Source organism: Staurois parvus, unplaced genomic scaffold, assembly GCF_062004578.1.
Source record: "Staurois parvus isolate SC_StPar_1 unplaced genomic scaffold, SC_StPar_1.0 ptg000052l, whole genome shotgun sequence".
Lineage (NCBI taxonomy): Eukaryota > Metazoa > Chordata > Amphibia > Anura > Ranidae > Staurois > Staurois parvus.
The window spans coordinates 6689209-6699602 of NW_028317848.1; positions in this window are offsets into that span (position 1 = coordinate 6689209).

Consider the following 10394-nt stretch of genomic DNA (forward strand, 5'->3'; position numbering starts at 1 on the left):
AGTACGTTGATATTGTTCAGGGTATGAGTAAGCTGACATCGTTCAGGGTATGTGTAAGTTGATGTAAGATTGGTATTAAGTATGGATGATTATTTTAAATAATGTTATCTCGGTCTCAGTGAAAACAGATGAATGGTTTCATTTAGGGCTCATGTACACGGGGCACTTGGAAAACTCTTCTGACCACTGGAAACTGACTGCTAGAAAATGTAGGTTAAAAAATGTCAGTTTAGCCACGTTTGCATAACGCGTTTGCATACCGCATTTGCATACCGCGTTTATGCACGTTTGCGTTTAGAAGCATTTTTAAAAGATAACCTCAGGAGACACTCCCAAATGCACAGAATGCACTGAAAAATAGGACATAATTAACTATTTCAGACATTTTGAGAGAAATAGAGAGAGCAGAAGCAGAGAGAGCAGTATTTGTTGAGATGACCTGTCTTTTCTGGTTGTACTCACTATGGATCCCATCATGAGTATAATACGGCACGTTCTACCATTTTTTCCTTCACGCGAAACCTGGAACTGACTGCGCTGGTGTACTAGGTCCATTTGAATACATGGAAAACTCTTTGCATGCATTTCTGATAATGAAAAAAGGCTCTGGACAGCATCTGGCTATGGACCTGTCAAAAAAAGCATCTAAACGCAAACGCTTGTAAATACAGTTAACCGCGTTTACATGCGTTTACAAGCATTTGGTGTTGGAAAGGTCGGTAAAATCTATTCCCGAATGCAATTTTGGTGCATTCAAAATAACGACTGTAAACTCAACTGCCTGTAAACGACTGTAAACGTTTTAATAGAGTGGTTAAAAGAAAACTAGAATTTACGGACATCTCTGTATAAGCACACTGTACTGATATAACATACAGTATATTGTGACTTGAGGAAAATATATAGGACAAAAATGTAAGGATTTGCTGTGTTATCTAGCTAAAACTAACTAAAGAGCAAGAGTTTTTACATAAGAAATTTGTAAAGTAATAAGAAGTCTTTGTGAAATGATTTACGTGGGCTAGAGTCAGTGATCAAAGGTATGTAAGGTGCTACTAGACAAATATACTGTCATTATTTTGGACTATGATTTAACTTTAATGGTCCCACACTCAGTCCATAGAGTCAAGTGTTAAAACTGACACATCTGTCTATGCCCATACTGTGTGAATGTGAACTACCTCTGTTCCCCACTCCCCAGTCACCATAAAAGGTAGCATGGTACTTTGTCTAGCGCAACCTTTTTTCAGTCAAGGCACCCTTTAAAATTATGAACAGTCCCGAGGCACCCTTTAAAATTATGCACAGTCTTGAGGTACCCATTCTAAAATGGGGTGCCTCAAGACTGTTCATTTTAAAAGGGCTCCCCATTATTAAATGTGAAAAACTATTCTAAACGTTTTATATAATGCAGCAACATCCACACATGTAGGACACCCAACATTAGAGGTAATGTATCCTTCCAAAGCAAATACACTTTTGTACACTGGTACTGACTAGTATACCAGTGTTTCTCTTCTCCTTCAGTTTATATCCATCACTAAACTAATGTGACCCCAGCACTAATGGAGAGGGGCAGGGGAGGGTCAAACTAGGATGCTGCCCAATAGAATGAAAATATATTTGAAATATATTTTAAAAATATTCTTCCCAAATATATTGACATATATTTGAAATGCTACATTTCTGGCCGTATTCAATATATTTCAATAAATATATATATATATATATATATATATATATATATACACACACATACATATACATACTGCATGCTGGAATGATGATTTTTTATTACAAAATATATGAAAAATATTTTTAAAAATACATTTCAAATACACTGTATGTCTTTAAAAATACAAATCTACATTTTTGGAATGCATTTACAAATATATGTTAAAATAAATTTTTATATGTTAAAAAAAAAATCTGAACAATACATTTTATTTATATATATATATATATATATATATATATATATATATATATATATATAATTTTTTTGTTTTTTATATTTTTTTTTTAAATATATTCTTCAGATTTTTTTTATAAAAAAGTAATGTTAACATATATTTTTACATATATTTGTAAATGCATTCAAAAAATGTAGCATTTCAAATATATGTGAATATTTTTAAAATATATTTAAAATTTATTTTCTTCCATATGGGTGTGCAGCTGACATCCTCCTTATCAGCCAATGATGTCATTAGTTGTTAGAACGCAAGCAGCTAGAAGGTCGTATTTGTGCACAATGAAAACCTGTGACTTTGTGTAACTAAAAGGTAGGCTTGTTCCACCCACTGGCATGTGTACAACTTTTGGGTAATTTTTAGACATTTTTCAAGGCACCCTGGTTGAGAAAGGCTGGTCTAATATTTTCTCTTCATGAATATAAAGAAAAGGGGAGCAGGGGTGTGCAAGAGTTTCATGCACAGAGTGCCATGTACAGTTTATGCAAATTTTCATTTTTATCTTCATGATTTTCAGAATGAAATTTATTACCTGGTAGAATATTATGTTTGTAATTGTATAGAGTTACAAAGGCTGAATCACTTTGTATTATACCAGTAAAAAATTCTCTGTTAAAGGGAAAAGATATACATATATATATATATAAAATCTTTATTATGTGAATCCCGATATTATACTACTGAGGGGATTCCACACACAGAACTGGTAGTAACATTTGACAGAAGAAGTACTTATATAAGAGTCTATACTAGTCAGCATAGGAAGCTGAATAATATCCATGTAAACCAGCATGTACATGGTAAAGGAAAAGTTTGCTTTTCGGACTGCACATGATTTTTGGTTCTGTTTGGAAGGCCAGAAATACTGCCTGACGGGTGTCGGGAACTGGTCAAGCATGCAGGCCAATATAGAGAGGTTGTTTAACCAATTGCCTACAGGACACTTATACCACCTTCCTTACCAACCCAATTTTCAGCTTTCAGCGCTGTCGCACTTTGAATGACAATTGGGCGGTCATGCAACACTGTACCCATATGAAATATTTATAATTTTTTTCACACAAATAGAGCTTTCTTTTGGTGGTATGTACTCACCGCTGGGTGTTTTATTTTTTTTTGCTATAAACAAAAAAAGAGCAAACAATTTGAAAAAAAAGTTTTTCTTTGTTTCTATTATAAAATGTTGCAAACAGGTAATTTTTCTCCTTCACTGATGTGCGTTGATGAGGCTGCACTGATAGGCAGCACTGATGGGCACTGATAGGCAGCACTGATGAGGTGGCACGGATAGGCGGCACTGATGGGCACTGATAGGCAGCACTGATAGGTGGTACTGATAGGTGGTACTGATAGGCACTGATAGGCGGCACTGATAGCTGGCACTGAAGATGGACACTGATAGTCAGCACTGATGGGCATTGATAGGCTGCACTGACTGGCGGCACTGACTGGCAGCACTGCTGGGCACTGATGGGTGGCACTGCTGGGCACTGATGGGTGGCACTGCTGGGCTGCACTTATGAGCACTGGTGGGTGGCACTGGTGGGCATTGCTGGGCACAGGTGGGGGGCACTGCTGGGCACATGTGGGCACAGGTGGGTGGCACTGCTGGACACTTGTGGGCAGCACTGCTGGGCATTGATCATCAGTGCCCTGATGATCAGTGCCAATCCCTCCTCTGAAAACTGCCTGTTCTTGACAGTACTTTCCTCACACTGTGACAGCATGAGGAAAGTGCAGCCGATAACCGGCAATTGCGGTGACCAGTGTGTCATTGGACATGGCTGATCACATGGTAAAAGGCCTCTGTGTTTGGCCTTTTACCATATCACATGATCAGCTGTGTCCGTAGGACAGAGCAATCACGAAAATCGCTGGGGGCGTGCAGGAGAGCGCGTTCTGGGAGAACATCATATGACGTCCTCCAAGAACTGGCCAGCTGCAGTGAAGCCGTCATTCAACTATCTGCAGTCGGCAAGTGGATAAAGCTTTCCTAAGCCCCTTGAAGTGGCCATTTTTGAAGCTCATACCACAGCAGGTATGAGAAAGGCAAAAGTGAAAAGAGTGGTGAACAAGGCAGAGATGCAAGCTGCTCTCTTACCTCTTAAGCTCACATTGGTACTGGCAGCAGTACAGTTGGAGTTATAGGTCTCTGATGTTTTGGGATGAGAACACCTTAGTCTGTCTGTGGATCCAGATAAGGAAAAGGAACTGCAGAGGAGGGCCTGTTGATCTGCAGTACCCAATGGCATCTCCCTAGAGCTCTATTCCCTATGGAACAGCAACCAGCGCATGGACAAGGACATTTTTCAAAGGATGTGATGGCCACCTGTATAGGTAAGCTATGGCTAGCTCCAGGGTTTGCTACCTTTGCTGACCAATTTTGTGCGTCTTTCTTGACCTGTCCTTGACGCAACTCAGGTAAAATGGTGTTAGTCCCTTTTAGACACTCTCCTAGGCCTGAATTCCCCTTTTTGCAGCTCCAGATAGATTATTTTCCCAAAGAGTGAATCCTAGGAGTATGTTTTGGTGTGTGTTGACACGTTCTTAGTTTGGCCTGAAGCATGGCCTATGTTACAAGCCATAACCAATGCCACAGTTAAAAAGTTCTTTTCAAAAAGCTATTTGTCAGTAAGGTATTCTTGAGGTTATGGGACTCACAGTTTATAGAGGAAACCTTGACTAACATTTTCATAAATAAGTGTTACACATCCCTTACCATCACAGAATGGCGGTAAGGTTAAAAAGGGTTAATAGAATAATACTAAAGAGATGGTAAAGCTTGAATTGAGTTTTTTGCCTAAAGTGTTATTACACTATCGGAACCACCCCAGATATAAACACAGAACTTTATAAGATATTTTTTGGTACAATACCTAGGTTAACCGCTTCCCGTCCACCCTATAGCAGTACTGCTACAGAGTGGAACGGGTGTGCAAAATCATGTATATACATGATTTCACACTTCCGGGTAGGGGGCGCACGCAAGGCGCGCGCACGACCTACCAGTGCCACTATTCGCGGCCATGGCTGTCAATCACCGGGTCCCGGCCAGTGATCACTCACTGGTACCCGGTGGTTGCCGAGAATCCCATACAGGGGAGAACTGTATTAAAACAAAACAGTTCTCTCCCCTGTCAGCTCCAGCACACTGCTTTGCATGGCTGTGCACAGCCAAGCAAATCAGTGTGCTTACAGTGAAGCACAAACACACAGCCCCAAAGTAAAACACTCCTAGCACACAGTTAACCCTTTGATCGCCCCACATGTTAACCTCTTCCTGCCCAGTGCCATTAGTACAGTGTCAGTGCTTTTTGTTAGCACTAATCACTGTATTGGTGTCACTGGGGATGTCAGTGACACCAAGTTAGTTCCACCCAGTGTCAGAATGCCCACCACAGTCCCGCAGTCCTGTCGCTGATCACTGCCATTACTATTAAAAAAAATTTTTAAAATCCCAGTAAATATACCGCCATATGTAAATGCTACAAATTTCATGTAAACCAATTAATTTACATGTATTGGGATGTAGACATGTAGCAGAATACATTTTGGCCTAAATTAATGACGAAATTTACTTTTTTAAATTTTTTTCACTGGAGATGTTTAATAGGAAAAAGTTAAAAATAAAGTTTTTTTTCTCAAAATTGTCACTTTACGAAACTTGGTGTCACTGACATCTCCCGTGACACCAATACAGTGATCAGTGCTAAAAAAAAAGCACTGACACTGTACTAATGGCACTGGGCAGGAAGGGGTTAATGTTAGGGTAGATCAAAGGGTTAACTGTGTGCTGTGTGTTTTACTAGGAGGTGGGGGGTGTGTTCTTCACTGTAAGCACACTGATCGGGATGGCTGTACTGTGCACAGCAATCCTGAGCAGTGAGCAGTGTGCTCAAGCTGACAGGGAGGAAGATTGTTTGTAAACAAAACAATCTTCCTCCCCATCGGAGATGCTTGGTAATCAACGGCTCCAGCGGGTAATTACCGTCCGGGACCAGGTGATTGACATCCGCAGCCACTACCCAAAAGTGCAAAATCACAGCTGCCTCCCTGTAGCAGTATATCTGCTATAGGGCGGTCCTTAAGTGGGTAATATACTCTGCCTGACCCAAGATGGCCACCAGAGTCACATGAGGATCCATTATCCAATCAGATAGCTCCCCCAGTGACCCAGGAAACCCTAAAGGAACCAGTTTCCTCTTGACTTCCTCTCCCTCTGCAATGCACCTATGGTTGAGCACCACCGTAGTGGAGAAAGTAGATTGCGCCTGCCTACACGTGACTATCAGCATTGTCACTGCTGATTCACAAGCCTGTATCTTATCAATCAGCGCCTGGTCACACCCAGTCCTGCCCACTGCTTTCTAGATTGGCAGCACTGAATCTGTTGCTGAAACCTTCCAGTGTGAGCTGCAGTATGTAGAAGGGGAAGGTGAGGGTGGGAGTTTTTAATCTCCCTGTGAATGTACCATCAGTGGAGTAGACACGGAATCAAGGACCTGTACATTATATGGGTGAGATCCAACTAATTTACATGTCTGCATTAATTTTTTTGCTAATCGCTATACAAGATCCTTCTAGAAGGAGCCAGGAGACCACACTGATATGGACCACACTGATATGCACATTTATGGCTATTGCTTTAACAATTACAAATGGAACAATCTGCTAGATTTGCTGAGCGTTGCATATCTTCATTTGCTAAGTACTTTTATGATATCAACTTTTTTGATACTTTGCAAATGTTATTTGATATTGGCACATTTGTATATTTACACAGCACAATTGGGCCTGGACCGGCATGAGAATCAGCTATTGGATTTGGAGGGAAATAAGTTCAACTTACGGACCTGGTTTGGCAAGATAAGGTGGTGCTTTTTGACATTCACACACATTGGGGTCACACTTGTTTATGGAGCCCCGACTAAGCAAGTTATTCACTCCCTTGTTATATCTTGCCTTGACTATTGTATCTCTCTCTTCATTGGCCTACATCATCGCAGGCTATCCCCTCTTCAGTCTGTCATGAATGCTGCTGACAGACTCATCCACCTTACTAACCGTTCCATATCTGCCATCCCTCTCTGCCAATCCCTCCACTGGCTTCCCATTGCCCAACGCATAAAATTCAAAACATTAACAATAACATATAAAGCCATTTATAATTCTGCCCCAATTTATATCACCAATTTTGTCTCCAAATATCACCCAAACCCTACTCTCCACTCCTTGCATGACCTCCTGCTCTCTAGCTCCCTTGTCTCCTCCCATGCTCGTCTCCAGGACTTCTCCAGAGCTTCCCTCATCCTCTGAAACACTCTACCCCAATTTATCAGACTATCGCCTACTCTGCTCACTTTTAGGCGATCTCTGAAAACCTATCTATTCAGGGAAGCCTATCTTGCCCTCAGCTAATAATGGAATCTTCTACTCCTCCTACCTGTCCATCCCCCACAGTTACTACCTTTTGTACCACTAGCCCCTCCCTCTTAGATTGTAAGCTCCATGGAGCAGGGCCCTCCTACCCTCTTGTATTGAACTGTATTGTTGCTGTATTGTCTCCCTTTATATTGTAAAGCGCTGAGCAAACTGTTGGCGCTATATAAATTCTGTATAATAATAATACTCTCAAAGCTGCATACTAGATGCAGGGCCCTGCTAATGTGTTCATTGTTTTTAATGCTGTGCTTTTGTGCAATAAAGAAATGTGCATATTCAATGTGATTGCTATCAATATTAGAGACCAGCAATGTTCCAATAATGTCTCCAGTACTCTACAAACAAAAAATTTAAGGCTACAAACATAAGTACTTTTACCAAAGCAAAGAAATGAGTCTTGTATGATGACTGCATACTGTATGGTGTGCCCTAACCTTTCATTATACTTTTAAACTACTGTATGGGGTGCACTAGTCTCTCCTCATACTTATAAACTAATGTATGGCAGGCATTAACTTCTCTTTATAATGTACTCTGTGGGAGGTAGTAACCACTCCTTGTCTTTACCAACTGCTTTATAGGGGAACATTACCTTCTCCCGATCCTTATAAACTAACATTTGGGGTACATTATGGGGTACATTACCCTCTGCTTATATCTTTATAAACTTGCATCAACTACATTCTCATGGAAAAATTGAGATAACATTAATTATTTCCAGGCCCACAGCCAGCATTAAGCTTGCTTGCTCGACTTAGAGTTGTATTCTATTTTACCAATTGAAATGTGATTCAACCTTATCTCTTAACAATACAAAAGCCTTTGTAAGTTATGGAATAGACAGGAGAACTCTGGAAACTATTTGGTCTGTGTGTTTTCTCTTCCTGTGTACAGAGTACAGGCTTCTTTATATTTTCTCTACAACAGACAGTTTCTACTTCAACAATGGGGTACACTACCTTCGCCTTATCCTTTTAAACTCCTGTATGTAGTATAATACTCTCTTCTTATCCTTATTAACTACTATATGGTGTACACTACCTTCTCCTTATCCTAATCAACTACTATATGGTGTACACTAGCTTCTCCTTATCCTAATCAACTACTATATGGTGTACACTAGCTTCTCCTTATCCTAATCAACTACTATATGGTGTACACTAGCTTCTCCTTATCCTAATCAACTACTATATTATTATTATTATACAGTATTTATAAAGTGCCAATAGTTCGCTCAGCGCTGTACATTACAAAGGGGGACAGAACATGTGAGAGAACAATGCTCTTTCGAGCTTACAATCTAGGAGGGAGGGGATGGTGGCACAGGAGGAGATAGCTAGGCGCTCGAGGAGTTTAGATGTAAATGGGAGCAGGGAGATGGGTCTGAGGTTGTTCGGGTCATTGGGGTCCAGGGAGGGCTTTTTAAGTATGGGGGTGATGTGTGCATGTTTCAGAGGGGAGGGGAAAGTGCCTGAGGAGAGGGAGAGATTGAAGATGTGGGTGAGGGAGCGTAGGATGGAGGAGGAGGAAGGTCGTAGGAGTTGTGAGGGGATAGGGTCGAGGGGGCAGGTGGTGAGGTGGGCATCAGAGAGGATCTTGGAGACTTCCTCGATGGTAGTAAGGTCAAAGGTGCGGAGTGTGGGGGGAGCTTCAGTATGAGGAATGTAGGGTGGGGTGGAAGAGGAGGTCAGAGCAGTGGTGGGGCCGTGGGAGAGGGGTGATGAGGGGGTAGCTGAGTGAGGGTGAAGGGGGTTGGAGAGAGTTTGAGCAGCGACGAAGTCCCTGCGGGTTATGTCGAGGGGGAGGGGGGATAAGGGGGTAGCTATGTGAGAGGGGACGGTTTGAGAGGGTGTGTGAGTTGCGGCAATGTCCTTGCGAATTGTGTCAATCTTGTTTTTGAAGTGATTGGCAATCTCAAGGGCAGTGAGTGAGGTGCTGGGTGGAGGTGGGGGTGGAGAGAGTAGAGAGTTGAAGGCAGAGAAGAGTCGGCGAGGATTGGAGGAGAGGGCCTTGATGAGGGTCAAGAAGTAGGCCTGTTTGGCAGCATGGAGGGAGGAGGTGTAGGTGTGGAAGGCAGATTTGTAGCGGGTGAAGGCTTGTTGGGACTATATGGTGTACACTAGCTTCTCCTTATCCTAATCAACTACTATATGGGGATGAGGTACGCTACCCTCTGCGTATCCTTATAAACAACTGTATAGGGCAGTGTCTCTCAATCTTTTTTCAGTCAAGGCACCCTTTAAAATTATAGACAGTCCCGAGGAACCCTTTAAAATTATAGACAGTCCCGAGGCACCCTTTAAAATTATAGACAGTCCCGAGGAACCCTTTAAAATTATGGACAGTCCCGAGGCACCCTTTAAAATTATAGACAGTCCCGAGGAACCCTTTAAAATTATAGACAGTCACGAGGCACCCTTTAAAATTATGGATAGTCTTGAGGCACTCCCTTCTAAAATGGGAAAACTATTCTAATAGATCTATATAATGCAGCAACATCCACACATGTAGAACACCCAACATTAGAGGTGATTTATTCTTTCAAAGCAAATTCACTTTTGCACATTGGTACTGAGTAGTATTCCAGTGTTTCTTTTCTCCCTCAGTTTTTCTCCATCACTGATGTGACCCCAGCACTGATGGAGAGGGGCAGGGAGGGTCAAACTAGGATGCTGTGCAGGCAGCTGACATCCTCCTTATCAACTGATGTCACTGGTTGTCAGGACGCCGGAGGCTAGAAGGTCGTAACGGTGCACAATGAAAACCTGTGGCTTTGTGTAACTAAAAGGCAGGCTTATTCCACCCGCTGGCTTGTATACAAATTTTGGGCAATTTGTAGACATTTTGCCAAGGTACCCCTGAAGAAACCTCAAGGCACCCCAGGGTGCCTGGGCACCCTGGTTGAGAAAGTTTGGTATAGGGTACACTATACGTTCCTCATCATTATAAATAAAACTATATGAGGTTCACGACTCTCAT